The sequence below is a fragment of the Cynara cardunculus genome, assembly GCF_001531365.2.
Source record: "Cynara cardunculus var. scolymus isolate 2C chromosome LG 16, CcrdV1, whole genome shotgun sequence".
NCBI lineage: Eukaryota > Viridiplantae > Streptophyta > Magnoliopsida > Asterales > Asteraceae > Cynara > Cynara cardunculus.
In genome coordinates, this window is record NC_037543.1 from 18,214,719 (window position 1) to 18,223,121 (window position 8,403).

The 8,403-nt window shown below is 31.5% G+C and overlaps 1 pseudogene; it reads left to right on the forward strand.

Moving 5' to 3' along the window:
* The first annotated feature begins 3,926 nt into the window (after positions 1 to 3,926).
* LOC112529345 lies at positions 3,927 to 5,257 on the forward strand (annotated as a pseudogene).
* The last annotated feature ends 3,146 nt before the right edge of the window (positions 5,258 to 8,403 follow it).

Below are 8,403 nucleotides of genomic sequence, written 5' to 3' on the forward strand. Positions count from 1 at the left end.
ATATTATTAAACCAAATATAAATTATTTCGTTATTGAACGTAAATTAACTTATAATAAAATTTGAATTGAAAAATTACACAAAAATATGAATTTTAAATAGTTAATTTGATACTATTATTGATATATTTTTGTCAAATTTTTATGATATCTTCAAGTTTATATTTTATTGAAAAATAAAAACAGCATCGCTTTTTCAAAATCACATAAGACCATACTATAACATCGACTGAGATAAAGAATAAAATGAAATATAAAAATCAAGATTTATCTCGCTCCATTGCACGAGTACCCTTTTAGTATTTTCAAAATCAAATCAAACTAGAAATCAAAACGAAAATCTTTTAATTGTAATTCTATTTCTTTTAAAAACTACTCTTTAATAAATAAATAAATAAATAAAAAAGATAAGTTTATAAATAATTTTATTTAAAAACATAAATAATTAAAAAGGAATTTCTAAATATATATGTATATAGAAAATATACATATATTTACCGGGTTCCAATGAGAATAAAACTGATGGTGAGCATACATCTCTCTCTTGAGCAACCTTAATCTTCACTTCACTCACCTTCATAAACTTTTACACACTTTTCGGTCACTTTCAAATGTATGAATTTGTTAAAGTTTAGTCATTATGATAAAAATAGGTCAATTAAGGTAGTTCAGTCACTAACAAATGTGTCATCACATTAACAAGTTTAATTTGTTTATATATATATATATATATATATATATATATATATATATGAGCCATTCAAGGGGGAACTCAGTATTTTATGAGATCCAATATCAACCACACAACAGGGGTTAAATTAAGAAATTAACAATTTATGGTAATTTTGACTTAAGAATTTAAATAAAAGGCATTTTAGGTATTCTAGAAATCTTATATCTACTCTCCCCTCTCCCATCTCCCTTCCAGCGTGAACATTACAACAAGGTACCGACTGATACCTACTATATACAGGTTGTGATACCGACTGTATACACGTTGTGATGCCCTAATACACAATGTGATATCCACACACACGTTGTGATACCCTAAGATACACAATGTGATACATATGTACACATGACTCTAGGGAACGACGAAAAGCGATGGGCAACGAATCTGTTGTAGTCACCGGAGTGGTGCGTTGAACAAAGAAACTGCTCTTCTAAGGAGAGGGGAGAGAGAGAGATTGATTGTAAGTTTTTAATTTTGAGTTGTGGAAAGAGGGAGAGAGAGAAAAATAGCATTAGCAACCCTTAAGATAGGGTCCTAGTCAAAACATATCAAATTACTAAATTACCCTTTAATGTTTAATTAACAATAAAATTAATTATGTCAAATGAGTGGTTCATATTGAATTTACAATTATCACAAATTATTCAATTTGAACCTAATTTTCATTAGGAACCAATCCAAAGACCTCCCACAGTGCGATGCATGGCATATTCATTAGGAATATAGACATGTTATTCAACATGAACGTTGTAACATATTCATTATGAATGTATGATTCATGATGAATAACACGTCTATATTATGTTATTTAGTTGAAGGTTATCACCTTCATAAAAAAAATAACTTAAAATTTACATAATATAAGGATATCTTCATTATTTCTCATATTTTCACTAAAATGAAATTTCTCACATGATCTCATTACCCCAAGTATATACACACACGTACACTTACAGGGGAGGGTTTAAATTAGAAGTCCAAAAATATTGAGAATCTGAGAAGAGATCTTAATCATTAGATAAGATTTTTTAAGGACAAGATCTTAAAAGGTAACTTATACAAATAAGGAAGTTGAGGGGAGGCATTTTGAAACATTTGTTAATACACTCATTTTTGTAAATTAATTCACGTACAATTTATAGCCGGAGATTAAAATTTTAATTAATTAATGATTGTGATTGGTGCTAAAGGTTCTCAACTTTTTTTATGGTTATTTGAGTAACGTCGTGTATATATATATATATATATATATAATATTATAATTGTGATTTATATATGAAATACTGTATATTAATGCATATTATTTAAAATTCAAGATTACAAGTAAATTATGTATAGATACAACTTATTAAAGTTCCATGTTTGAATTTGTATACCTGTGGATAAATATAATCAAATTCAAACTAGAAATCAAAACGAAAATCTTTTAATTGTAATTCTTTAGTTAAAAATAAAACATATTTTGTATATGATTTCTGAAATTAAAAAAGATTTAAAATGATTACTGATGAAATTTGTTTTAATTAAAAATAAAATATATTCCATTGGTGATTTTTCAAATTAAAAAAATAGAAAAAAGATTTAAAATGATTACTGATGAAATTTGTTTTAATTAAAAATAAAATATATTCCATTGGTGATTTTTCAAATTAAAAAAATAGAAAATATTTTTATTAAATTACTGACAGATTCACGATAAAATTTAACTAATTACATAATTAATTAAGTTTAACGAGTTTTTATTCTATTGTATCTTGTCCTCTCATGTGCCAACAAGTTTTAGGGTTGTATAATTATTAATTTAATTTGACTAAGGGGCCGTTTATCAAACGCTTATTTGGGTAAGAGAACATCAAGTCACATCATCTTAACGGATAATATGGTAAGAACCAAGAATCTTACTCGGTAAAAGCCGAGACAAGGACCAAGAGTCTTACCCAGTAAGTGAGGACGGTGACTCTTATCACGATAAATGCTTACTGGGTAAATTGTTACATATGATATTTGTTTTGGTGGACTAAAATTTTACTGGTAAGCGCTTTCCGAATAAGTGTTTGGTAAATGGCCCCTAAGCTTAACGCTATGTTCAGGAACTCCAACATAATTAAACAAAAATCAGTTGTATATTTGGATAACTTACCAATTGGTGATCAGAGATAAAATATGAAACCAATTGCAACACTACATTCAGCTGTTCCAATTTCAAATAAGCTTTTGAAAAAGATTTGTTGCAAAAAGAAAAGATTGACGATTGATCCCACATCGATATGTAATAGAAGTCAGAAGCACTTAATAAGGAGATTTTGTGGCCCATTGACCACCGGGCTTGGTAGCGCTTGCCTATAACCCAAGTGGGGGTATGAAAGTGGAATGGACCTTGAGTTGGGATCGGTTGGTTGGGTTTGGTGTTGCAATATCTKGCTYGCCCATTCCAAGTTGAGAGTTGGTTCATGTGCCTCGAGCGAAGGCTTGGGTCACTTASACCTTAGAGAAGGAGGCAATGCGTTAGGCTGGCTTTACAGAGCTGCGACAACTCTTCGYTCCTGACAGTGGAAGGATCACGAGCTTGGGCTCGTCAGATCCTGTGTATGCCTACTCGTCTCACTCAAAGGAACACCCACTTTTTTCTTTACATCAATGTCGTAAATTTGAAGTTTCTAATAGAATACTTTATAAAGTTTAGGTTTATAATACCAAAGTATAAAGTGTTATATGTAAAAGTGTTACAATAGATTTATAAAACGTTTTTAGGCGTTTTAACAAGTTTTTAAAACACGTTTAAAATAAAGTGTGATATTACCTAGTTTATAAGAAACTTTAAGAGTAAGTCCAATAACGTATTATTTATGATGCTTTTACATTTTATGCGTTCTATAAAATCAATTTTATTGTTAATTTTGTTTTAAAAATAAGAGTAAACTATAATTTTCGTCTTTGTGATTTAAGAAATACTGTGATTTTCCTCAATGTGGTTTTGAAATTGCAATTTTCATTCTTGTGGTTTGTTATTATTTTTCGTCCCTGAGATTAAGGGGCCGTTTACTGAACGCTTACCTAGTAAGTACTTACTGGGCAATTTTCCCTACCGAATGAAGATGGCAAGGGAAAATAATAATAATAACAAGTTTTACTCTAAAAACAAATAATGGGAGACTTTGGTGGAGACTTTCACCCTATAAAATATAAATTATTATCCCTCTTTCACCTTCAAACAAAATGAAAACAACCCTCCTCTTCACCGGAATATTCCTCGCTGGAATCCTCCTCCTGCAGCCGGTTACATCTCAGAATTGTAACTGTGCTCGGAACTTGTGTTGTAGTAAGTATGGTTACTGCGGTACCGGAAACGCTTATTGCGGAAACGGTTGTTGAGGTGGCCCGTGTTTTCAACCTCCTCCTACAAATAATGCAGACATTCCTGGTATAGTGTCGCCGGCATTTTTTAATTGGATTGTTGCCAAAGCTACAGGCAACTGTCCCGGTTGAGGTTTTTACACACGGGACGCGTTTCTTAATGCCGTCAAAAGCTACCCACGTTTCGGTAAATCAGGTTCGGTTGCGGATTCGAAACGTGAAATCGCTGCTTTCTTTGCTCACGTTACTCACGAGACCGGATGTAAGTCAAGGTTTTCTTTTAATAACCAAACATGTTTAAAACATGGGTAATTTTTAACCGGTAACCGCTAGATCTTATAGCCATTAGATGCTATAGCTATTAACGACATGGATGTCGAGTTATAAAATTATATTATAACTTTTAGTTACGTGCAAAAATGTGACATTAAAATTAACCGACGTCACATATGAATTACTTAATAGAAAATTAGAGAAAAGAAACTAAAAATATATAAAAATTAATATTAACTTTATTAATTTTTTAATGTATTTTACCCATAAAAGATGTAGCCAATTTTGACTTTTCGTATATGGATGCATAGTCTTTTGTCACAGACAAGAAATAGATCGTTCAAACAAGTACTGTGATAAGACCAACACCCAATATCCATGCAACCCTAGCAAGAGTTATCACGGGAGAGGTCCGATGCAAATCACATGGAACTACAATTACGGTCCAGCCGGGCAGAGCCTTGGGTTTGATGGACTCAACGACCCTGAGATCGTGGCTAGAGATCCTGTAATTTCATTCAAGACCGCTTTGTGGTTCTGGATGAACAAGGTTCATCAAGATTTTGCTTCCGGTAAAGGGTTTGGAGCTACAATCCGAGATGTCAATGGAATGGAATGCAACGGTCGAAACCCCAACACCGTGAACGCTCGTGTTGGGTATTACACCAATTACTGTAATCAATTTGGTGTCGAAACTGGCCCTAACCTTAGGTGCTAGACTTCGGTCATGTTACCATGTGTGAACCGACACCAGTTTGGCTTATACGGTTTTTCATCAGTGAAAACCAACACTAATCTGGCTTATACAGTATGTTTTTAATAATTGTAGTATCTGAAAATAAATGTTCTCTTTCACTTTCGTATTTCAGTTTGTTGGAATAAAGACTGTGTTATAATAATAAAGCATTGTTTAACGTGGTTGATCCTTGTAAAATAAAAATGTTGCATAATTGGTCCTTATATGTGTCATAAGCCATTTTCAATAAACCCGCAGGTATGAACTAGTTGGACCAAAGATGTCAGATATTACAGTTACTAAAAAGGAAATTATGTTGATTATATATGAAAATAAGCATATAGGTATCACATACATTTCCATACTTGTAGCCATAAAACAACTACGTTTTCAAATAAACAACTATGCTCCTTTTGGTAGAAGACAGGTATTTGTACATCCCACCACTACCATGTCACTACTGTCGTCGTCACAACTATCACCCCGCCCCACCCCTACCCACACTCTGCCACACCCTTACTTTATAGGTTGGGATTGTTGGGGGCAGGCAGGGTGGGGAAAGGCGATGGGGGCGGGGAGTGGAGTAGTGGGTGGTAGGGTGGTAGTTGTGACGACTACAGTGATAGGATGGTGGTTAGTGGTGGATTGGAGTAGGGTAAGGCGGTCGGACGGGGGTTCACATCTCTTGTTCTACATCAACTTTCTCTAATTCATCTTGAGGGACTAATTCAATCTAAAACTGATTTTAATTACAATAAAATTTGGTTTATAAGACACCAAAAATTTATAAGTATTGTAACAGAATAATTGGTTGGTTTATAAAACTTAAATTTATAGGAACAAACAATTGTACAACATATATAAAAACATTACAATAAATTTATACCATGCTTTTAAATATCTTAACAAAATGTTTAAGACGTTTTGAAATAAAATGTTCAATTAATTTTTTTTATAAAACACTTGTTTATTTGTATAACACACTTTGATGTCATACAAAACTAAAAACTAAGTGGACACTTTTTTGAAATTGTTTGACACTCGTGGTTGCAACAAGATCATTGGTGACGTCCGATCATGCCTTAGCCAGAACATGCTCTAATTGGTCAACGGGTTAAGTGACTATCGAAAGCCGTCTTTTTTGAATTCAAAATGAATCTAGACAAATATTTTCCGATAGATTCTTTCTCATCATCTCGTTTTACGATTAATGACTCATGATAACCGAGATCTTATGAACTTATTTGAATTCGTGATCCTCAAAATTAATCAAGATCATGTTGCATGATGTCGGATTTCAAGCTTTGAAAACTTTGTGTAAGCTTTTCTTTAAAAATATCAGTATAATCTATAATTTATATAAATAATGTAGTATTAGATATCAATCAATATATTTATAAGTATATGTTGAAAAAGGGGGAATCGACTCAAATAGTCGATCTTCCCAATCACATTCATTTTTTAGCTTTTTTTCAATGGAATTCTTACTTTAGTCAGAATTTAGACAAATACTTTATGCATTTGCGTCAGATTAGAAAAAACAAAAAAATCTTTACCCAAATTTGTATAAAGATCCATATTTGCATTAAAATCTTCATTTACGTAAAAAAAATCTGAATATACATTTTATAAAAACGACTTATTGACTTATTTCGGTGTGACACCGGTAATAAGCACTTTTGAGTGTTTGGATAAACAGCTTATACTGGTGCCAAACCGGTAATAAGGAGTTTTTGAAAAAGTTAAATTATTCTAACTTATAATAAGTTGATAAGGACTTTTGTAGAAAAACAAAAGTTGTTTCAAATAAGCAATCCCAAACACCCCTAAAATGAAAACTTGGTTTTAAAATTGATTAAAAATAAATTTATTTTGGTTAATTTAAAAATTATATGATGAAAATGCAATGTGAATTTAACTTTTTGACGGTCGAAAGTCAAAAATCTTCTTCCACCACTCGTAGTCATTTATGACATTTATGTGATGATGGTTATACAATACGAGATTAGTGGAGTTTTGATGGTGAAGCTCTTGTGAAAAATGTGGAAAATTTAAAAAAAAAACCTAACGGATTTTAGTGTTTGGAATGATTAAGTTCTTGGATAATTTTTTGAATTAAATAAGTTTTTGGACATTTCAAAACTTGATAGATGCATCCTTGTGTACAACTAGTTAATATTGTAAAATAATGAAAAAAAATGTAAAAAAAACCAATGAAGTTTCATATTTTGAATGCTTAAGTCCATAAATACTTTTTAAACAAAAAAGTACTTACATCTATAAAATGAAATAAATATACTAAAAAAATACTTACATTTAAAAAAAAAAATTATTGATGAAATTTATTTTAATTTAACAATAAAAAATAATCTGTTAGAGATTTTTTAATTTTTTAAAAAAAATTACTGATTAAATTTGTTTTAGTTAAAAATAAAACATATTCCGTATATGATTTCTGAAATTAAAAAAAATTAAAAAAAGATTTAAAATGATTACTGATGAAATTTATTTTAATTAAAAATAAAATATATTCCGTTGGTGATATCCAAATTAAAAAAATAGAAAATATTTTAATTAAATTACCGATGGAGTAACGATTTTTTATTCTATCGTATCTTGTCCGACCATGGGCCAACAAATTTTCATTTTAATGTGCCAACAAGTTTTAGGGTTGTATAATTCTTAATTTAATTTGACTAAGCTTTAACGCTATGTTCAGGAACTCCAACAATTGTATATTTGGATAACTTACCAATTGGTGATCAGAGATAAAATAGGAAACCAATTGCAGCACTACATTCAGCTGTTCCACTGTTCAGCTCATATGCAAGGGCTTCTATTAAGATGTGTTTTGATATATCTTGAAGAACATATATATAAATTCAACACAGACAACATCTTGAGAAGCTCTCGGAGGTAAGACCGTACTTCTCGTCATCTCTTTACATTCGTTCAGTCGTCTCTCCCACCGCAAGCCTGGTGTGTATCGAAACTGAACGACTCAAGCAAATGATCAAAACCCATGTTAGCCCGGTTGCCAAGGAAGTGTTGAAAACTTGGTTGAAAGCTTATTTGAAAAAGATTTGTTGCAAAAAGAAAGGATTTTAATGATAGTGTTTTCCATGATGGTGAGATCTTTGACAATTCCCACATCGGTATGTAATAGAAGTCAGAAGCACTTAATAAGGAGAATTTGTGGATGATTAACCACCAGGCTTGGTAGCGCTTGCCTATAACCCAAGTGGGGGTATGAAAGTGGAATGGACCTTGAGTTGGGATCGGTTGGTTGGGTTTGGTGTTGCAATATCT